Source organism: Amblyomma maculatum, chromosome 3 (assembly GCF_055883805.1).
Source record: "Amblyomma maculatum isolate TAMU_Amacu chromosome 3, ASM5588380v1, whole genome shotgun sequence".
NCBI lineage: Eukaryota > Metazoa > Arthropoda > Arachnida > Ixodida > Ixodidae > Amblyomma > Amblyomma maculatum.
In genome coordinates, this window is record NC_139346.1 from 9,983,935 (window position 1) to 10,007,489 (window position 23,555).

The window sequence follows — 23,555 nt, forward strand, 5'->3', positions numbered from 1 at the left end:
GGTACGAATTATCTGCTACTTGGCTGAAAAGTGGAGCACGCAGCCTGGTTATTTTTGGCAATGGTGGTACTTCCATTATCTTATACATACTCTTTAGCATAGAGTCATGAACTACCACATTATGTGAAAGACTGCCTGACACAAATATAAAGCCTCCCTTAACCTAGCCGTATGAAGTGCCTTTGTGGCCTACGGGTAGCATGTCTGACTTGAAATGCAAGAGTCCTGGAGGGTTCGATTCATTTCACCTACCCATCTGATTCGAGAAGCTTGAGTTGGCAGCTCCTGCCAAATCTGCCATATCATATGATCAAGTGACTTTGCACAACCCTGCCACCAATCAATTCCCGGCTATCACCCACAATTTTTCTTTCACAACCCTGATACCAAATTTTATGGTGAATGGCAGCCTTTAACGCTGTCATATCAACATGTAACCAAAATTTGGTTTCCTTCAAGTGGTGGCTTTAGACAGCTTGTGTTGTTCGTCCCTTTGAGACTTTGATTGGCAGGTGGCAAAGTAGAGACAAGAGGGATGATGAAGAGAAGGTAGGAGGCAGAGGGTGGAGAACGGGTACAATGTGTCGCACTGTGATTTGTAGATTAGGTGGCACAACCCGCTTGCATGGTCGTAACCCATCAGCTGCATTGAGAACAGCAATGCTAACTCCTAGCTCTTACTCCCCTGCACAGATCGTATTCATTGTCTATACTTTTTCTTGGACAAGTTCTTCTGAATATCTCGTAGGATGTCACTGTTAAGACTTTTGCACGGCCCCTGAAGGCTAGGTATTGCTGCAAAGCACCTTCTCCAGAAAACGGAAACATAGAATGACCAGCTTGTTCAGCTTGTTTCTGCAATGGGCACAAAACTGGACTTCATTCCACTCGTGAAATATGGAGGAGCCTCTATAACCGGTTATCATTTTACAGTAGAACCCTGCTATAGTAAAGTGAAACTGAAGTCCCATCATAGTAGTGCTTTTGGTAAAACTAGGTTATACTAAACGTCTGGCCGTGGCGTCGACTTCTCACGAAATGGCATTGCTGCACACGCATTACATGGAATCGCGAGGAAATTTTTTCTTAAAAAAAAAAATAAGTAGTGCTTTTTTTTATGGTTTTACCGCTAGGCTCATCAGCACTCAGAAGAAGCCAACTTTAAGGCCTTGGAGCCGTGAGGGAAAGCATGCAGCGCGTAGCGGGAAAAATGTAAAGCTGACCAAACACAAAAAGAAGACGGCCGGTCACTTAAAAATAGAGTAAAAGTGCAGCAAGAAAAAGGGAAGCAAAGAAACGGCCGAACATTCACACAACACTGTTCAGCACGAAGGAGTAGTGGCAAGAATTGGAGGCGTGGCTTGTGAGGTTTTGCAGTGCTGGACTGTCGTGCATTTTTCATCTATTGCCTCTTAAAAGATGGAAACAGCGGAAGATGATGCTGCGCTCACGCAATGCTTTGGTTCTCAGCTGGAATCAAGCTCGGCTGTATTCGTATCCATGTTGCATTCATGCTAAACAGGTACTTCTACAAGCTGTAAAATAAAAAAAAAAATGAAAAAGGAAATGGCACAGAGATGATAAGAGAGAGATGGAAGGCATTTTAGAGCGTTCTTTTCATAAAGCAACAAGATGTGCTTAGTAAGCAGACTTTAATTACGAGATAGTATCTTCAGGACCGTGTCATCACTAACAACTGATATAGTAAGATTTTGGCCGGTCCCGGTGACTTTACTGTAATGGGGTTCTACTGTACTTATCAGTTCGCAAAGAGCACTTCCTGGCACAAGGGCAGCTCAACACTGTTAACGTGGAAAAGCACTCACCACTCTGCTTGTGCTCAAACTGAAACCCACATCTGAATTTGATTATGCTTCCTGCAGGAACGACCTTTAGTCTGCATCTCAAGTGAGCATGCGGGGTATCTTGATGCTTATTTTTATTTTTTGTAACCGCAACCTCGAGCAGACTAATTCGCCAAAGCTGGCAGTGCTGGTTATGTATACGTTTGCCGCTGGCTCAAGCCTGCACTGCAGTGAAGTGCAGGCACAGAGCAACACTAGAGAAGAGCACGGGCGTTCAAATTGCGAAACTTTTCTGCCCCAGTCAAAAAGAATTCCATTTAAGCTTCCAGCAAAAAAAAAAAAAAGATGCTAGAGTGGCCCTGCGCAATATAATACCAGCTAGTACCACATCACTACTCTCTACAGCGACTTTCTGTTAGCTAGTGCCAAGTTACTGTATATCTGGCAGAACCACATGGAATGGTTTGTGGGGTTTAATGTCCCAAAGCGACTCGGGCTATGAAAGACGCTGTAGTGGAGGACTCCGGAAATTTCGACCACCTGGGGTTCTTTAACGTACACTGACATTCCACAGCACACAGTCGCCTTGCCTTTCGCCTCCATTCGAAAAGCGGTCGCTGAGGCCAGGATTCGATCCCGCATCCTTAGGAAGCGCCCTAACCACTGCGCCATCCCGGCGGGGTAACACATGAATGTGTCATGACAAACACAAAATAAGATAAAAGGAACAGCCAAGGTCGCAATGAGCGACTGCAGGTGACAAATGCATCGGTCCCTGGTACTCGTGCTTTTTTAACATCACACTATGCAGCACTGAACTGAATGCTCATACGAGCAAAAAGTAAAAACTCTAGGGGCACTTTGGACCACTAAAGAGCAATGAGGTGAAAGCCTTTATTGCATGGTGGTCTGATGCCCTCCACTATGGCACCTCCTTCCTCGTTTTCCTTATGGCTCGATTCAGGTGTTTGCGGAGAAGTGTGAGATAAGCCTTTTCTTTCCTGTAAACCAATTTGAAATGCTGCTGATGCTTGCTGTACTGCGTCTGCTTTTGTATGCTGTGTCATGTGGCGTTAGAGCAAACGCCAAATGAAAGGCGCTGCACTGACAACTGGATCAGGTTAACTTTCACATGTGCTCGAGTCGCCTGGTAACGTCATGACATCATAGTAATCTCTGTCATTATCATCACTGTCACTATCATTATCAATCAGTATCTATCACCAAGTTCTTCACTGACAGATTTAAAGGTAAACAGCACAACCATGCAACTGCTCGCAAGATTCCAATGACAGCTCTGGCATGTTGGAATGGGGATGGAGGAAAGCAGTGGCAATGTGAGTGGCAAGTATGTATTTCCTGGGGCGGCTGTGCTGGGCAGATATCGTGCTAGAAAAACTGGCTACCCTGTATACGCAGTGCCTGGTGTCATCGATAGTACCGGAACTATGGAAGAACGCAAACATTATCCTCATTCATAAGAAAGGGGATGCTAAGAACCTTAAAAATTAGACCAATCAGCTTACTGTCTGTTACGTATAAGGTGTTTACTAAGGTAGTCGCTAATAGAATCAGGGCAACCTTAGACTGCAATCAAGCAAAGGATCAAGCAGGGCTTCAGAAACGGTACTCTACTATCGATCATATCCATACCATCAATCAGGTGATAGAAAAATGCTCGGAATATAACCAGCCCTTATACATAGCATCCATTGATTACGAAAAAGCATTTGACTCAGTTGAAACCTCGGCGGTGATGCAGGCATTGCGAAATCAGGGGGTAGACGAGCCGTACGTTGAAGTGCTGGAAGATATATATAGCGGCTGCACAGCAACCATAGTTCTGCATAAAGTAACAAAATTCCGATAAAGAAAGGTGTTAGGCAAGGAGACACAATCTGCCCAGTACTATTCACAGCTTGCTTAGAGGAAGTATTCAGAGACTTGGAATGGGAGCAGTGAGGGATAAGGGTAGATGGAGAATACCTCAGTAATCTGCGATTTGCTGATGACATTGCCTTGCTAAGCAACTCGGGGGATGAACTGCAAATAATGATTGATGACCTAGACAGGAAAAGTAGAAAGGTAGGCTTGAAAATCAATATGCAGAAGACTAAGGTAATGTTCAACAGCCTCAGAAAAGAACAGCAGTCTACATTAGGTAGCGAAGTACTGGAAGTAGTAGGCGAATATGTCTACTTTGGACAGGCAGTACCCGCAGATCCGGACCATGAAAAGGAAATAACAAGAAGAACAGGATTGGGATGGAGCGCATTTCGCAAGCACTCGCAGATTATGACTAGCAGCTTATCGTTATCGCTCAAGAGGAAAGTATACAACAGTTTCATCTTACCTGTACTCACCTATGGGGCTGAAACGTGGAGGCTAACCAAGAGAGTTCTACTTAAGTTGACAACCCAGAGGGCTATGGAACGAAAAATGATAGAGGTAACATTAAGAGAGAGGAAGCGTGCACAGTGGGTCAGAGAAATAACTCAAGTTACCGACATTCTAGTGGAAATTAAGAAGAAATGGACATGGGCCGGACATGTAGTGCGAAGAGAGGATAACCGATGGTCGCTGAGGGTAACAAACTGGATTCCAAGGGAAGGAAAGCGTAGCAGGGGGCGGCAGAAAGTTAGATGGGCGGATTAAGAAGTTCACAGGGGTGAAGCGGATGCAACTAGCACAGAGCAGGGTTAAGTGGAGAAATATGGGAGAGTGCAATGGGTATAGTCAGGCTGATGATGATGAATCCCACAGACTTTCGGTAGAAGCAATGTTAGGTAACCCAAGGGCCGCCTTATACGCCAGCCTAATCATAGCGTCCACCTTGTTTTCCTCCGTCACGTCCATATTCATACAAGGCGTCGCATAAACTGTTCTACTGATCACGAATGCCTGTACCAAATGACTTGACTCCTTTTCCTGCAATCCTCTCTTTAGATTGGCGATTCTTTCAGTGAGCCTCATGGCGGCGTTTACCGTATTCTTTAGCTTTCCTAAGGCCTCCTTATTTTTCCTGTTAGTCTGCAAGTACATGTCCTGTTGTAGCGTATCCTCCTCCTCCAATTGTCTGTCTCTACTCCTGGTGACACAGAGTAACATCGCACCAAGTGGTGACACACAAGCGATCTGTATCTGAAGAATGGTGGCAGCTTAGATGAAGAAATGTTCATGTCAGGCCACACAACAAAAAACACTGAAATTGTGTGATTCAGCAACTTCAGCTACAGATTTTTTTTATCGCACTAGCAGCAAAGAAGCCAGAAGAGTCTGCCAGAAGAAGCTCTGATTTCAGCTTTTAGCGATTCAGGTACTACAACCACCTGTAATGCCAACTAGTGGCCAAAGGTGCACATAGTTTCCGTACCCACTTGCTTTTGAGTATGTACACATGATCGCTGCATGTCCTCAGTTTTATCTCTGTTTAGGAGGGTTTCCACAATCGTTAGTAACGATCTGCTGACACTGGCACACAAGCGTGTAGTTTTCACGTAGATAGGAACCTAGTGTATACTTGAGTGAAGGCTCTCCAGCTTATACAAACTATTTGTAAAAATAAAAATAAATATGATTGTACAGGGATTTTGGGGAAACCAACAGGTTGCTTGTTTTGACGGATGTTTGGAAGAAATGACTAAGTGAAATGCTCAAGTTCATAGGCCTCTTGTTTGTCCAACACGGGCATTGTGAAACTTCACTGGCTGAAGCTGCACTGGAATGAGGACATCTACAGTGGTTTGCCTCCACCAGAAACAATGCTGTGAATCTGCTTCATTGCAGTGCTGGTGCTCCTCAAAGTGGCAGTCCTGTACAATGTAGACCAGCTGCCACAAGTAATGCACCGGTACATCAATCAAGTGCAAAGCCCTCACAGCCACATTAGGCAGTATTTGCATGTAGCTTCCCGAGAAGAGTTCAATAAACAGATATTTAACCTTCGTGGCACACCAGCTCAAATTTTGTCACCCTCTGCAAAATGTGCCAACCATAAACCACAAAAAGTTGACAAATGCACGAAATGAGTTGTGCTATGAGCAAAAGAAGACCGGGCTTAAAAATAATGTTTCTAGCAATTTGGCAAAGTTACGAGAATGGCAAGCCTTCACAATGAACCACATAACACATTGGTTCCTGGTATTTGGCTTCACTGCATTTTATTGGTGTAGTCTGGAGAATAGGAATTTCCAACTCGCAACAACCACCCCATCTTGATACATCAAGGCAACTGCTGCAGACAGATCCGAAGGCATGTCGCCTAGCACACATTACAATAGATGCTGTCAAGAGAATGCAAGAAGTGGCCGATTCCATGCCAAGTTACTTAAGACAATGCCGTGTTTCGGACACCATCACATACAGAGAACTTTTGCTCAGATAACCACAGCTGTGTTACCCCCGCAAGGGTCAAGTGTTGTTGTATATGACAAACTCTTTAATCCATGCCAGGCCTGTTCACATATCAATCTGTTGCTTTAATTCTAAAGGCTGCAAACTAGAGAGGCAAAAAATTGCAGTCACACATTTGTGCTTCTCGACCTCCCGCCACTGCAAATCATGCGTCCAAAATCACTCTGAATGCTTTCCAAATAATAACATATCAGCAAATGCAAGGGTGACAATATTCCACAACAAGATTAAATACATTGCAAGCAAGATATTTTAAACTTAACTAGGAGCACGCTCTAAACCAGTAGAAGGAGTGAGTGTCCATTTGGTCACACCAGTCACAGCTCACTGCACTACTGAGGTAGCGGCGGAATCCAACTGGTGGAGGAAACTCGTACGTCGGCCCCGAGTATTCCTTGCCTCTGTAAATGTAAATAAATGAGAGTAATACAGCAATTACATTTAGTTTGCATAAGTTCAGCAAACTCACTCACAGTAGAATTTGATTTGAGTAAAGCAAGTGACAGTGCCTGCCGCAGAAGGAAAAAGGCAGTAACGAGACTAGCAGTGAATGCTAGCACAAATACAAATATTTAGCACACTTACAAAACACTGAAATAGCAACAAAGAGACTAAGGTAAATCATGTGTGCAGTAAGTGTGGAATATGCTGCGGCTTGCATGGAATTGTAATCAAGAGTGCTTATAGCAGCAACTGCCAAGCTCTTTGACAGGATTACGAGGTACAGTCTTTGTCAAAAGTGTAGAGCCCAGGGGTTCTGCTTCTGGGCCAGTTCCTGCGGCTTGTAATGAATTTCCGGGATTCCAACTTTGTTGATGGCAAGAAGATTTTTTGTCCTACCCCCTTCAGTGGGAAAGGCCTCAACTAATTCTACATCAGTGCCACTATTCGGCTCAGAAGCGGACCCCCCCCGGGCTCTACACTTTTGACAAAGGCTGTACATGCAACGGTGCCTCACTCCCCTCAACAAAACGAACCACCTCAGGTTAATTATTGCTTTGTTTTCAAATAAGCTGTCCATAAATTCGTGCGGGTATACGCCCGTATCTTGTAGCAATATTATGCTGAGCAGTAGGCTCGTTTCACTCCGGGGCTCATTTCGCACTGGGCCAGTTTACATTTATACTATCTCTCAGCTAGCCAGCAACTCCCCTTCTTTAGCACTTCGTCGACACTGTAAAGAAGCTGACCTCTTGCACTGCAGCACCACGTATGGGCCGCATAGATAAATACCTTACGACAGTTTTTTGACGGAAGCACGACCGTCTATCTGCTGAAGCTGCGAGGAAGGCAATAAAACCTCCTGATCATAAACCAGCGCGTTCACGCCGGCGCACCACACCAAAATGCCTGCTACTGCCCAAACAAACTAGACCACAAACGAAGAATCTTAAAAAAAAAAAAAAAAGAAAAAGAAAAAGCAAATTACAAACTTCCGTGACTCTCGACTCGCAAATAGTTTCACATCATCTGTAAGTCGGCGCGTACGTCCCAATATCCCAGTGCACCCCGAAGACAACAACTGATCGGTGCACAGCAGCAGGTATGCAACGGTTGTTTCAAGCGCGAAGAAACGGGATCGACGCCATTATGCAGTCTCCACATGCCTTCGCCCGGAGACTGTCGCGTGATTACGCCGCGTCAGTAATTGTGACTACCGCATAGCTGCACTGCCGTGTAAAAACTCATTAAAAAGGCTGCAAGACGGTAGCAGAACGCCGACAAATGCTTTACCTAGAGCTCGCGGGCATGTACTTACGAAACACCATCATTCGCGTACGACTCACCGTAGTCGGAGGCTGCAGACAGGCCAGGGACAGGACCGAAGGCTACGCTGTTGCATTTAGGGCAACAATCCACAAACTGAATCAGATTTTCACCGAATTTGCATCTATCGGGATGATGCCCCGCAAACTAAAACAAGCCGACGCATGAAAAGCGACCTAGGGCTCGCAAGGCGCGAGCACATCATTCGCGTGCGACTCACCGTAGTCGGAGGCTGCAGACAGGCCAGGGACAGGACCGAAGGCTACGCTGTTGAATTTAGGGCAACAATCCACAAACTGAATCAGATTTTCACCGAATTTGCATCTATCGGGATGATGCCCCGCAAACTAAAACAAGCCGACGCATGAAAAGCGACCTAGGGCTCGCAAGCCGCGAGCACATCATTCGCGTACGACTCACCGTAGTCGGAGGCTGCAGACAGGCCAGGGACAGGACCGAAGGCTACGCTGTTGAATTTAGGGCAACAATCCACAAACTGAATCAGATTTTCACCGAATTTGCATCTATCGGGATGATGCCCCGCAAACTAAAACAAGCCGACGCATGAAAAGCGACCTAGGGCTCGCAAGGCGCGAGCACCCGTTGCCCGAAAAGCGCGCCAGCTTTTGCTCGGGTGCGGTGGTTCGAAACGGGGTAATTGGCATCCAGGTTTGAGGCTTATTTCCAGAAAAAAGCAAATACTAAAAGTTGTTTGACGTCACATCCGTCGAGAGAATCAACGCGTCCTCCTTTCCACTTTGGTTCTGTGCGCGCATGCGCAGTTCACGGAGCCGGCTCTCTGCAAGTTCAGGTGGTTTTTTTCACCAGGACCAAAGTGGAAAGGAGGATATGTTGCTCTTCTGGACGAATGTGACGTCAAATAGCTTTTAGTGCTTGTTTTTTTTCTAGAAGTAAGCCTCAAACCCAGATGCTCACTGAGTCGCCAAAAGTATGGCCCAAAGAAGGAAGACTGGCGCGCTTTTCAGACAACGAGCATTTGCGCTTTGCGAGCCCTAGGCACCCTAGGTTGTCTTTCATGCGTCGGTCTGCTGCAGTTGGCGGGCCATCATCCCGGTAAATGCAAACTCGGTGATATGCGAATTCAGTTCGTGAATTATAGCCTTAAATTCAAGGGCGCAGCCTTCGGTGCAGTCCTATTTGCAGCCTTCTGACTGCGGTGAGTCGTACATAAGTACATGCCCGCGAACTCTAAGTAAAGCATTTGTAGTCTTTCTGCCATCGCCTTCCTTGCAGCTTCTTTAACGAGTTTTTGCACGGCAGCGCAAGCATGCGTTAGCCTCAATTATTGACGCGGCGTAATCGCGCGACGGTCTCCGGGCGAAGGCGTGAGGAGACTGCGTAATGGCGTCCACGATCTCGTTTCATTGCGCTTGGAACAGCTTCCATACCTGCTGCTGTGCACCGATCAGTCGCCGGTTGCTGTTGTCTTCCGGATGCACTGGAGTATTGGGACATATGAGGCGACTAAAAGATAACGTAAAACTGTTTCTGAGTTCGCTTATATTTGTTTGGGCAGTATAAGGCATTTTTGCGTGCGCCAGCGTGAACGCGCTGGTTTACAATCAGGAGGTTTTGTTGCCTTCCTCGCAGCTTCAACCGATGGAGCGGCTCAGCCCATAGAAAATGTCGGGCTTCTTTCGGAAAACTGTTGGAAGGTAAGTGGCACTCATCTGTACAGACCATATGTGGTAGTGCTGCAATACATGAGTATATCTGCGGACTGATAAAGGGGGGTTGCTGGCCAGCTGAGAGATGGTTTAAACGTGAGTTGGCCCTGTGCGGAATGAGCCTCGAAGTGCAACAAGCCTACTGCACAGCATGAAATGGCTACAAAAGTATGGTTATATACATGACCGAATTCCTGTGCTTATTTGCTCAGACCTTCCACTGTCAAGTACCCACTTATTTCGGTGTATGCAGCAATGAGGGTGACTTCATTACTCCTCAGCTAGCATAGGTTCATGCCTGTGACAATATCTCTCTTTTTACTGCCGAAATATCTGCATTGGTGGAACTCACTGAGCTTGTTTATATAGATTTAACACTTTGGATGCATGTTGCTACCGCAGAGTTCCCTAATATATATATCTTTTGCCTGCTCCAACATAAACAGTTGGCAGTGCTTGGCTTCAAGCTGCTGCCAAGGCCATTGACAGCTTATTTGAAAACAGAGCAATAATTAATCTGAGCTAGCATGTTTTGTGGGAGAGTGAGGCACCATTGAGAGTACCTCGTAATCCTGTCAAAGAGCTTGGCAGTTGCTGCTATAAGCACTCTCCATTGCAGTTCCATGCAAGCCGCAGCATATTGGGCACTTACTGCACAAGTGATTTAACTTAGATTCTCTTTGTTGCTATTTCAGTGTTTTGTAAGTGTTCTAAATATTTGTATTTGCGCTAGCATTGACTGCCAGTCTCGTTACTACCTTTTTCCTTCTGCAGCAGGCACTCTCACTTGCTTTACTCGAACCAAATTCTATTGTGAGTGAGTTTGCTGAATTTATGCAAACTAAATGTAATTGCAGTATTACTCTCATTTATTTACATTTGCAGAGGCAACGAATTCTTGGTGCCGACGAACGAGTTCCCTCCGCCAGTTCGATTACACCGCCACCTCAGTAGTGCAGTGAGCTGCGACTGGCGTGACCAAATGGATACTCTCACTGCTTCCACAGGTTTAGAGTGTGCTCCCAGTTAAGTTTAAAACACCTTGCTTGCAATGTATTTAATCTTGTGTAATATTGTCACCCTTGAATTTGCTGACATGCTATTATTTGAAAATCATTCTGGGTGGTTTGGAACACATGATTTGCAGTGGGGGGAGGTGGGAAGCACAAATGTGTGACTGCAATTTTTTGCCAGTCTAGCTTCTAGCCTTGCGAATTAAAGTAACAGATTAATACCTGAACAGGCCTGACATTTATTGGAGAGATGTCATATAGAAGAAAACTTGATCCCTTGTGGAGGTAACACAGCTGTGGTTCTCCGAGAAAAAGTTATACTTATCCGTGTGTGATGGTGTCTAAAACATGGCATTGTCTTAGGTAACTTGGCATGGAATCAGCCACTTGTACTCTCTTGACAGCATCTATTGTACTATGTGCTAGGTGACATGCCTTCAGGGATGAGGGTAGATGGAGAATACCTCAGTAATCTGCAATTTGCTGATGACATTGCCCTGAAGCAGTCAGGATGACGGGCAGTAATGTGAGCAGGTTGTACGTCATGCTGGTCATGGAGGAAGTAAAAAAGCCTTAGAAGCAATGCAAAGGGGTAAATCGGCTGGTATGGATAGGCAACTGCAGATCTTTGAAGAGTGGTAGGGAGATTGTGCTAGAAAAACTGCTTGCTTTGTGTGTGTAGTGCCTCACGACCTCAAGTGTATTGAAATCTTGGAAGGATCCTAACAGTACCATAATCTATAAGAAAGGGGCTGTCAAGCACTTGCAAACATAAACTGATTGGGTTACTGTCCATTGCCTACAAGATAATAGAATTGGGAAAATCTTGGACTTTCTATCAGCTGAAGGAGCAGCTGGCTTTCGTAAGGGCTGCCATGTTTTTTAATGTGTCTGCCCTGCCGCTGTTGTGTGCTGGATTGTAGCCTACATCCACATCGGATAGGAGGCTGTGCAAACAAACTGCTCTTTACAGAAGGGACATAATTTGAACTGCCCATATCATACAATGCAGCAGCAGTAGTGAAAAGTGCTCCACAAGAACTGACTTATTGTAGAATGGTTGCTTTAGTGCGGTAGCGTAAAAGGCGTCACCCTTGAGAAAAATCACAACCATGCCTTTGGCAGGTGACATGGCCATGCACTGATTGGTTGTCTGGTTCTGCGATGTCATGAGGCCACATGATATGGCCGAACTGGCTGGAGCTCATATTGTGGAAAAGCGAAAAAGAGACAAAGGATCGAGAAAAGAGAGGACGACGCTATCTGGAGCTGCTAACTCAGGCAGCTCCTTTGAGGTGAGAGGTTGAGGTGGAATAGAACCATCCGAGACCCTTGGATCTAGTATCAGACATGCTACTCCATGTTCATACAGCTTTGTTAAAACAGAGCTTTATACCCATGTTGGGTGGTCTTAGGCACAATGTGGTAGATTATGGTTGTATGCTGATGATTGTGTGTGAGATAATACCGGCACAAATTAAGGGATTAGGGCTTATACCTTTCAGGACTGCTTTAAGCCAATCGTTCATATATGAATGATCGTTCTCACACACTGGCAGACGTAAATTTATGTATTTGGAACATGTAGCCCCATTTAGGCAGATAGTATGACAAAAGTAATTATAGTAATTAGTTCACAGGAATGGAAAAGGCACAGAATCTGTCACTTGTTTCTGTGGGCACCTGAACTGTGCCGTAAGGGAAGGGAGGAGGGAGTCAAAGTGGAAAGACAGAAATGGGTGCCGTAGTGGTCTATGGAGTAATTTTGACCACCTAGGGATCTTTAACACGCGCTGACATCACAAAGCACACGGGTGCCACTTCGTTTGCATCGAAAGCAGCCGCCAGCGATCGGGTTTGGACATGGGTACTCCGGCACAGTAATCTAGCATCTTAACCACTGCACTACCGCAGTGGGGCTATTGTGACAACCATAGTTTTCTGTTTGTGTGCAGCTTGTTTATTTTTTTATTTATTTTTTTTTTTTGTTCTTTCTGGCACAGTGTGACATTTAAAAAATTATTTGAAATAAAGAGGTCTTTGGCGCCATTCACACGATTCTGCTGCTTCTACTATAGTTTTCTGTTTATGAGAGTAGTAGCGAAGTCTCTTGAAGACAATTTTACTAGCTCTCAGTTCAGCTCAGATGATGAATCAGTCAAATGTCAGCCTCGGACTTCAGCTAGTGGCCAAGAAAAGCTTAGTTTCAATCTCTGATCACACTTGGTCAGTTACACATGCTCATTTTGTGTTCCCACTGTTCTGTTTCCATTCGCTGGGTTTCAGCAGTAATGAAAGCTTGGTACTACTTGATATGGCTTCTCCAGAACTTCAAGTGTGGAACTTCTTTAAGCAAATTCAGTGGAGTTTGAACACCAAGCTTCTATTGCAGATTTTCAAATTTTATGGCAAACTCTCCCACCTTCTGGAAAACATGTCACCAAATAATTCAGTCATAAATCCTGAAAGGTTTGGAAATGCCAATACTATAAACTGTAAAATGAGTAGAACAAGGCCGAGCATAAAAATGGGTGTTTTCAGCAACTTAGCTATATTTCTGAGAGAACAGCACACCTTCAAAATGAACTTCAGAACCTAAACTAGTAATAAAAGAGGCAGTGTAGCATATTTTTAGTATTCTGAATAATTTTTCTTGCTGTCTTATTTTGATATTCATGCCCCCTTTTCTTTCACTTTTTGGATTTTTTCTGCAAATTTCGGAGAAAAAGTTTTTTATGCTATGTATAAAGCCAAAACAAAAGCATGGGCATTTATTTAATTGAGCATCTAAATACCTTTAGCATCTAAATACATTTTAGTATTATCTAATAGCAAGATTGTGTAAATATGTCATTTAATAAACAAATTACATGGTGCTGAAGGAGTTGAGGCAAAAAAAAAAAGCTTCATTTGCAAGCTGTAGTTTAAGAAATGACCATTTTTCTGCCTTTTGTATATCCTCAAGATTTTATTACAATTTCTTGATTTTATATTCATGTTTGACAATACTTTGTGAATATTTTACCCAGTGCTGAGAATTTATCTTATGTATTATGCTTATATTCATAATATTGACGTGTCTAGAGGGCATTTAAATAGCTGTATTTTAATTGGCTCATGTGCGTCATGTACAGAAAGTGCGATCAGAAATTGTCATCAAGAAACGTCCTTCATACTGGAACTTGCGTGTGAAGAGCTCTGGCAGGTGCGTGCCCTGTTGCCGCGTTGCAGAGAGGAGGAAAGGAGGCATCCTGGCTGTGCAAACCGCTGCAGAGAGGTGACAAAGGGGGTAATGGCAACCCCATGCATACGCGGGCCACTTATGCGCTTATTCACAGGACGTCGGAGGATGGGCGTGTGGTATTCGATCTGTCATTTGACGTGCGTAACTATAAGGCTGCATTGCCTGCACCGTACTTATTAGTCACATATTCTAATTCTGGTGCCGGGTTGTGTTCGCCTTAGCGATCTTAGAGCTCTTAAGCACTTCCTACATTTTTTTTTTTTTTTTTTTTTTGTAGGTTGCAGCAAAGTTCTTTAAAGACTTCATTTATAAAATAGCAAGGTGCATGTATGCGATCAAGGATCTTTGAGGGAAGCTGCAGATGGGAGCTGTTGACGCTACCATGCTATACTCTTAAAGACAGATCTCAAGTGTCTCCTAAATTTTTATAACAAAACGAACATCCGCACAGTGTTTGCTGGAGATGCTTACAGCCCTGCTCTCCTGTCCGAAGACAGGGGTACATGCATTACTGCCCGCCATATGCAAGGCCAGCCACAATTAAACATTCGTTACCAGAGTAACATGATTGCCTGGCTTTTTTGTGTGTTCACTTCCTTAGCATACTGTAGCATAGTCATAGTAGTGTGCACCTTTCCAATAAGTGGTCACGAGGTGTCACCATATTACCTGCTGGACTGCTTTTGCATTTGGTGCTAGCACAGTGGAAGCAGAGCCGGTTTGCAGCAGTCCAGAGAGGAGGAGCGAACAATATGGTGGCACCGAGTAACTTATTGGAAAGGTGTATATAGATTGCTTGTTCCTGCAAGATGCGAGTTAAACTGCTCTCATACGAACAGTTTCGATCCTCATTGAACTGGATCTACATTCAACTCATTGTAGATCGAGGTTGTCACACGGCAACTGTCAAGTGCAGTTGAGCTCGAGTCTGCTTGACTCAAGGTTGCTTCCTCAATCGCTCTTGAGATTTCAAGCACACTCAAAAGCGGTCATTGACACCCTCGTCATCAACGAGCTCTAAAACTTGAAAAACGAATAAATGCAATAGAACTGCACATAATAACACATAAATGTATTAAAAGGCATGATAGAACATTCGTAGAACGGCTAATTTTATAATATTGACACCGTAGTCTACTGCCAGTGGAAGCTAAGGTGACGTTCTCTTCGACTGCGTCAGTGTGGAAACTGTGGAGTGGAAGAGAAACTGCACTGTAGCACTTGACCGCTGGGAAGATAGGTTAGATGACCTGAGGCGCCAAACGCGGAATGCTGCTGTGTACACTGAAATCGTGCAATCATTACCCCAATCTTAAATTTCCTTTTGAGACTCATTGCGACTGACAGCAGACGACGGACCACGTAGGAAATTTCTCAATGCTGACTGAAAACGCTCGTGTAGTACCGGATGCTTCAATCCTTCTTGAAAGCCTGAATGCAGATTGAGTTCAATGAGGATCGGAAGTGTTTGTGTGACAGAGGGATTAGTGTAGCGCTGCTAAAGCTTTGTGTTAGCTGGTGTGCACAAGTTGGGTGGCCAAGCTGTGTTAAATGGTCTTACAATGCATATTTAGAAAACAAAACAAGGCACCCCAAACGGTTTATTCACCTTCTCAGATTATTTGGCATTACACACATTGTCTTGAAAGCAGTCCACAATATGGCCAGCACAACTTATGTCCTTGCTTATTTCAGATTGTTCATTTAAGAGAGCTAACATATTCAAGGGCTACTGACCAGGCTGACATTTTAACCAAGCCCGATAAGGCGTTGGACATGGTCTCTGCGAAATACTGCAGCGATGCACACACTGGAAAGCAACAAAATGCAAACCAAAGCTCTCATGGTCCTTTTAAAACAGCCAAACCTTCTCATCCTTTGCGCTGGCCATCGAACTTTGTCGATGAGGTACCCACAGATACTGCATCCATTGGTTTCTCTCTGACTGATGGGCGAGGGGTGTCACTTGGTCTGCTGATGTCACGCACTTTTTTGTCTTGCATTTCGTTTTCACTCATGCATACACTCACACAAGAAAGAAGGCTTATAGTTTCTTGCCCTTGTCTATGCATGCTTCAGCGTGTTCTGTGCACTGTGCTATTCATACACCAACGGCTGGATTCAAGTGGCAGCGGCGCGCACTTTCATACAGCCTGCGCATTCGCCGCAGATATAATGGCAGCTCTTCTAAGCAAGCAGTGCTCTCTTCCCCGTGAAGTTAGTGCAGGATTTACCCAACCCTGGCCACTCGCTTCTGTGGCGGCGCCCGGTGCGCACCTGCGTTCGCGCCTTCAAGCGTTCAAGTGTTCAGTTTACGGAGTGAGCGAAATGCTTAGAGAAATTATGTAGTCTCAATTTTGTGTGCGCAAAAGCGGTGGAGTGTAGGTTCAGGCAACAGTATTATTTTGATCGTAGTAATACTTACTTTGTCTTATTTCTTACAGTGCGCAACATGTGCTAATTACCGTCTGAATACAACAGTGATTTGGGTTATCAGTCTGCAGTAAGGCAAGTAGCAGCATACTATTGTAAGGTCAGTCCCATTATGCTGCACAAAAGCTGATTTTTTTCTTCCTGCTGTAACTTTGCTTCCTTCATGATATGAGGGGAACTGTCAAAAATGCATTGACATGGCTACAGAAGCACAGAATTTATCACATGAACATTTTCGGCCTCTCGGGCCTGTTCTGCCAGGCCTGTTACAATTAGTGGCCGAGCAAGGAGGAGTACCTGTTTTGCCTACATGCATTATTTCAAATGATATGCCAGTGTGACGGCATCTTTTCGCTTTTGGGCACATTTCTGTCTGCTTCTGCACATGTACTAAAATTTCGGGCACCTTCACGTGTCTGCAAGTCAGGCTGGTCGTTGACCTGTTTTAAGTTGTTAGTGCAAATTAAAAAAAAAAGGTAACCTGCTCTTATTGCACTTTTTGTGCACTTTGAACAGCGCATTCACTGTAACTGCTTTTCCTGTTCCGAGGCGTGCGCAGCATCACCTCGAAATAACAGGAGACATTCATCACCATCGTCATATAAGGATAGGATAGTAGGAAAGCCTTCCGACCCTTGTCTTTGCCTGCCACCTATGTTGCTAAACTCTGCGGCTAGTTTGTAACGAAGCTAACTTCATGACAATAGTTGAGCATCTCGGCCGCAGTGTGCTTTTGGTATTTCCTTCGGTCCGGACCCATACGTATGTTTTCTGCCACCTATTTGAACTTTATTTCCTCTGAACGACGTGCCCACGCCTGCAAGTTTGAAAAACTTGCAGTGTTTCCTTTCATCAATTTCCGAGTGATGGAGAACTCTGTTCCAATAATTTAGCTATATTTTATGCGAGTTTTTCCCTGGTTTTGGCTCTTCGGCAAGATGCTGATACACAGCCAGAGCCTGTAAGGATGGCTCACGGCCGGCACACCTATCATATATAACTCTCAGTACAGCGGCAAAAATCACTGCAGGTCGCTCTGAACGCTCAAGTTCATGACATCTCGTTGGCAAGAATCACAACCGGGTGAAAGTGCAGGCTTGGCCAGCCTCCGCTTTTTTTTTTTTTTTCCAGCTTGTTGCACACCAAATGATGGCATCACTGAGTAGACGCGTCAATGCCACACAGTGCCACGATTTCGCAGCTGTACCAGACAGGAAGCACCCTCCATGCATAGGTCGTAAAGAGCGCACCGTCGCCACTCGAATCCAGCCATGGTACACCGTGCAGAACCATAATACAGAAAACACAGAACATCCATACATGCACGGGCTTGGTTTCCTGTTCCAATAATTTAGCTATATTTTATGCGAGTTTTTCCCTGGTTTTGGCTCTTCGGCAAGATGCTGATACACAGCCAGAGCCTGTAAGGATGGCTCATGGCCGGCACACCTATCATCTATAACTCTCAGTACAACGGCAAAAATCACTGCAGGTCGCTCTGAACGCTCAAGTTCATGACATCTCGTTCGCAAGAATCACAACTGGGTGAAAGTGCAGGCTTGGCCAGCCTCCGCTTTTTTTTTTTTTTTTTTCCCAGCTTGTTGCACACCAAATGACGGCATCACTGAGTAGACGCGTCGATGCCACACAGTGCCACGATTTCGCAGCTGTAGCAGACAGGAAGCACCCTCCATGCATAGGTCATAAATCCAGCCATGGTACACCGTGCATAACCATGAATACAGAAAACACAGAACATCCATACATGCACGGGCTTGGTTTCCTAAGAAAGGCCAGAGGCCTCGCACCTATGCTTCGGCCACCCATTGAGCTCAGCCTCTCCCCCTCCTCCTCCTTATCGGCATTGTAGCTGGATGAGCCAAAGCTCACTTCTCAACCTTCAAACAAAGGTCACTGGTGGTGCTTGGGTAGCAGAAAGCAAGAAAAAAAAAAAAGCTGAGGCGGTAGCGTTTTGATGGAAGGCAGAAAGCAAGGCACCCGTGTTTGTGCAATGTCAGTGCACCTTAAAGAAAGAACTCCAGGTGGTCGGAATTATCGGGGCCCTTCACTATGGCGTCTCTCATACCTGAGTCTCTTTTGGACGTTAAACCTCACAAACCAACCAGCAAGAAAAAAAAGAATGCCTGTAAAAGTCGGGGCCATAATGACTGCATTTGATGCATTCTTGTAGCTGTTTTTACCCAGCACAGGGCAGCGTTTTCATTTTGTTGACCGAACCAACATGGCGGGCATAGTTTCTCAAAGCACTAAGAGATGGCGCTCCACATTTCGCGTATTTAGGGAGCCTACGTGTACCAGCCCTACGCGTATTGTCTCTTGTGGAGGCTAGTCAACCAGGGAGGAGGGAGAGACTCTTTGGTGATGGAAGGGAAGGAGAGAAACATACCGGTTTTGATGGTTGTAGCTCTGTTATTAACGAGTCTGCTGCAAAAGTGTTTTTGGCCATCGCGCATTCTGAAGGCGCTGCCTCATAGACAGCAGGTTTGAACACATTTTCGAATCTAGAGTGGTTCATAAACAAGTTCAGTTTATGGAATCGCACCTGAAAACGAAAGGAATGATTGAAGCAGGAGAAATGATAGCACCTTAAAATAGAAACAAAAGGTGGATGGGTTTTAAGATGCTTTGCAGCTGTTTTCCACTTGCCCAAAGGCAGTGCAGAGTTTTGGCCGGTGTGCAATGAGCAGTTGGGCGCATGGTTTTGCTGATGGCATGGCAGCTATGTGCTGGTTGGTGACATTTTATACACAAGGTCTTGTAGACTTTGTGTCTAGTTGGAAAAAAAGAGGATCGTAGCAAATGAGCATTATGCTGAAATAATTTTGTGAGTAGCTTCAAAGAGCAGCCTTTTTTTAAAAAATGGCTGCTTTCCATGAAAACATGGCATTAGATTTTTGCTTTTCTACATGGGGTTTTAAATTTTGTTTTGATGGTTTCTTGCAATCTTTTGCTTGTTCTTCACGACAAATGTATTTACTTCATAGCTTGCAATAAAATGCTTTCATTGCAAATAAGCATTCCTTGTGTGTCGTGCTCTTTGGTCTCATTATTTTGAACTGTAGTAGCCATGACAATCGGAAAACATTTGGGTGAACAGCATTGCATCATGTCTACATTATATTCCTGTAGAAAAAGAGAACGGGCATTGCAGTTGATGTCGATGAAACTGAAATCGACATTTGTTTCAGCTAAACTGTTTCCTCGATTTCAAATCTGGTATGGGCTATTGCATGTCTAAGGCCCCAGCCAAATATTGCCCACTGCCTCAATAACAGCACATGCTCAAGGACATAAAGAAACTACAAGATGAAAGTTTATTTTTCAACCCTTTGTGATGAGAGCAACTTTACAACAGGTAGAGGTATTGCCATAGCACACAGGGATCGGGAATGCCAAAACCTAATGCGGTCTATGAAAGACGGCAAGCATGGGAAAGAGCTAATCAATTTTGACTGCTTGGTGTCCTTTTTATATGCACTGACATTGTGTAGCCCACAGGTGTCTTTACATCTTGCCTCTGCCGAAATGTAGCCATGTATTTAATCTTAAAACCTTAGGATTAGCAGTCGAATGCATAGCCACAAAGTCACTGCTGCAGATAGTTAGGAAGGTTTCGGACGTAGGAAGGGAGTAATGTTTTTAAGCCAGGTAGTCGCTCTGAATCTGAACCATGAGAAACATTTCCCCAAGAGCAAGAAGAGGTGAAAGTAAATTTGGAAGGTGCTGTACATATAATGTAATAAAAGGCAGCTTGCTATCATGTGATCATTTGAAAGGCTGAAAAGTGGATATTAAAGCATTAGTTTAAAATATACCTAAGCAAAGGACAGTGCAGCAGGTTATAGAAAGTAAAATAATTTGGAAAACCTTCACAAACACAGATGTGGATTAAAGTACAGTTTCAAGGTAATCATAACAAGGAAGTAGTAATCAGCTATTATTGAAATGAGCAGGTCCTATTTGCCCTGGGCAGGTGGCGTCCTTGGTCCAAAAAGGTGAGGGCATAAGCAGGTCCTCATCTGATGGTTTGTGTGGGTGGTACTTCTATGCTGCCGCAACACCATACCATATGACACAGAGTGCTGGGCATCTTGCAGTAGAGTACCTGCAGTTGAGATTGCAGCACATGGTGCACATCTTTGAGTATGAAGATGCAGAAAACTGAAAAGAAGCATTAGAGAGGGACATGTGATCCAGGAAATAGGGCTTTTCAGCTAATCGATTAGGTTTCGAGGGAGTGAAACAAGTAAGGGATACCAGACACTGGGATGAAGAGATAATGTCGGCAAATGAGCCAAGGTTAGCGGCTGCAGCTAACGCATGAAGCAGCGATGATTGCAGACCATTAATTCCCTTCAACATACCTAATGCAGGCAGTGATGATGAATCAAAACTGTGTTGCCAATTTATGAAATAACTATAGATATGTAACTGCACTGTGGGAAGCCCACTTAGCCTCTTGATTTTTCTTCCAAGTTTTTGTTATGAATGGACAGAGTGAAAATGCGCAAAGGAAATAAATGCCAGACTAGGAATAAGTGTAGTCCTTCATTGAATGGCTCTAGTGTCGCATTGCTGAACTGTGGTTTAAAAGTTACTTGTGGCGAGATAAATGAGTCATACAGCCTCTGGGAGGCTTGCAGAGAGAGCTGAACTGAGAAGAGAGAACTCGAGAGAACAGCAGAGACTTGAGCGAGCACCGTACAACCAGCCGGTTCAAATGGCGCGCCGTTGCAACGGTTGAGTGACAGCGCTGCAGGTGGCGAAAACGTCCAATACCAACAAAAATTAATTCAGTAAAAGGAAACCTTTAGATAATTAAAATTGGCACTTGTAGTTTATGCGTCACCACCTCTTTTGTTTAACTGAAACTGTATAGTTTCATTTGCAACAATTTTAGATACGATGGTGCGTGCGCCATTATCATCATCATCGCCCCCTCCGCTAAATTATTTTGAGTTGCGGCGCGTTACATGAAACGTTTTAAAAAAAATGTTTGACGCGTTATTGACTCTAGTTATTCTCCTTCCAGTGCTTTGCGGACCCTGTGTTGCGCTTCTATCTATTTGTTATCTATTTGTTGTTAATGCTAACGAACCATAAAATGGCTCTGTTCTGTGTTTATACAGCACAGGCGACGCACTTCGCACGGTGAGCATCACTTTGGTAAGTCGAATAGAAAGCCAGCTGATTGCTCTTTGGAAGGAAATGAGTTACATAATATATTGATTTGTGGAACATTAACGTACTCGAGTGCCATGTTGGTAAGCATGGTGCCTGCGCTAGAACCGCGATTCTTCCGCGAATCGCTGTGTGAAATTAGCTGGGAACGATTTGTTTCGGGACGTTTAACTGTGAACATTGCAGCAAGGTTACTTTCTTGCTGCACTTGAGGTTGTCTGAGAGAAGTGCTGAGCTTGCCTGTGCAGAACTAAATAAAGCGCTCCGCTGAAAGTGTTGTGACAACAGAGACATCGAAGGCTTACGTTTCTGTCAGAAGTGCTTTGAATTAATTTTTAGTGTGAATGTGAGGCATGTAGCTTTCCCTAGCAGGCCAACGTCAGTTTTGCACTTGCATCGGACGCGCCTTTTCAGCACATGCTGCATGTATGCGCCTGTTGTTGCTTTTATGTATGATGACTGTGGTAATAGTTTGCAGACTAGCTGAATATAGAACTGTGTCTCAAGTGTGTTGACCGCTTCTTAATAGTGTGTAATGTTGATTTACTACAAATTAAGCTTCGCGTTGTTTTTTTTTTTTTCTTTTTTGGCAAATGATAAGGGCCTAACACGCTGTCCGTCAGTCCCGAGACGAGTGGTACGCTGTACAACAAAGTAAATGTACTGCACTACCGAACGGTGTCACGTACTCGTTAGCTATGATTTTTATTTTTATAACTGTAGTGCACAACGTAGATGTAATGTGCGATCGCTTGGTTCTTTCCTAGTGTATTCTTGTAAAACAAATAAACTGGTCAGAACAGCATAGAGATGTGGCTTTAGGGAATGCATCGAAACAGGCTTACCAAATGGCTTGCCTCTGTTCTCATTCTTGCTCAGATCCAAAGGCAGTACATTTCATTTATCAACTTAATTTTTTTGTAATTTCAGTGTTTGACTTTACAGTAGTTGTCTGCATGTTAGGTAATCTTCCCAAGTATAGATGACTTGCAGCACTGTTACATTCTTGGTGGACCAGAGCCATGAACGAACCCTGATTGCCTGCCTAGCCTGCTACTAGCTACCTGCCCCATGGAAGATACATATACCTGATTTACTATCATGGAGTATGTGCGACAGCCACCTGATAGCTCGCAGCTGCAGCCATGTTTTTATGTTCTACACCTGTGCACTGCAGTGTAACGCTCTATCACGCATTTTAAAAAGGACAGTATTTAATGGCTACATTTTTATCTACAATAATCTGTCACGGTTCCATCCACCAAGGCTGCACGACATTCATAGGTGCCCTAGTGAGGCTCAGAGGAGTTTTGAAAATTCTTGTGCAGTATTGTTGAATTATTACTTACAAAATATTGTCCAGTGAACCAGTTTTAACTGTGAATGTATTTATTTTTTCTAAATTACTACCCACGCAATGTTGTTATTACGGCATTGTGAATGCACAAGATTGTTAGTCTGCTAGAGTTTCCAGTTTGTACAACCCATAGCCATTTAAACAAGAATTGCAATGGTGGCGCTGAAGGGCAGCACTTATCTGCGAGATGGCTGATGCATTGTGAGGGCACCAGACATTCCCCTCATCATCTGCGGCGACTGTCATCGATACTACGAAATCACAGTGGTTGCCAGTGTTCACGTGCGAACTGCTCGGGGTCGCAGTCAACAATTTCAAGCCACTACAAAAAGTGTTAATTGCATTGATTACATCTTTGCATTACAGCCGATGTATCCAGCATGAACTATGTCTTACTACAGGTACCATATGCCATTACTTGCTGTACTGTACGACAGCACAGAGCACATGTGTGATTAGTGGGGTAAATAAAATAAATAAATACTGTCTCCACTGGGAATCAAACCTCCATCCCTTGTATTCCTCACATACTGTACTTTGTTTATGGCAATAGAACATGAGTCAGCACAGATGCATTCTTGCAGTGGAATTATCTAGGCATAGCACTGCTAATTTTTGTTCTAATGTGGCACC

The 23,555-nt window shown here is 44.3% G+C and overlaps 2 long non-coding RNA genes across 6 annotated transcripts in view; one reads left to right on the top strand and one right to left on the bottom strand.

Moving 5' to 3' along the window:
- Window positions 1–5,604: 5,604 nt before the first annotated feature.
- On the bottom strand, window positions 5,605–8,195 carry LOC146194199 (uncharacterized). Its single transcript, XR_014705810.1, has 2 exons — window positions 8,006–8,195; window positions 5,605–6,619 (listed from the first exon to the last, which is right to left on the bottom strand). It is a non-coding gene; the product is annotated as an uncharacterized LOC146194199 (long non-coding RNA).
- Window positions 8,196–8,935: 740 nt separating this feature from the next.
- LOC146194200 (uncharacterized) overlaps window positions 8,936–23,555 on the top strand; it is a 290,048-nt gene continuing 275,428 nt past the window's right edge. The window contains exons 1-4 of one of the 5 annotated variants that reach the window (XR_014705832.1): window positions 8,938–9,162; window positions 9,597–9,661; window positions 10,559–11,981; window positions 14,208–17,977. This is a non-coding gene — a long non-coding RNA (uncharacterized LOC146194200). Of the gene's footprint in view, window positions 9,163–9,596; window positions 9,662–10,558; window positions 13,306–14,207; window positions 17,978–23,555 lie in introns of those variants that run through there. The other 4 variants (XR_014705828.1, XR_014705827.1, XR_014705830.1 and 1 more) reach the window with 4 other exon arrangements.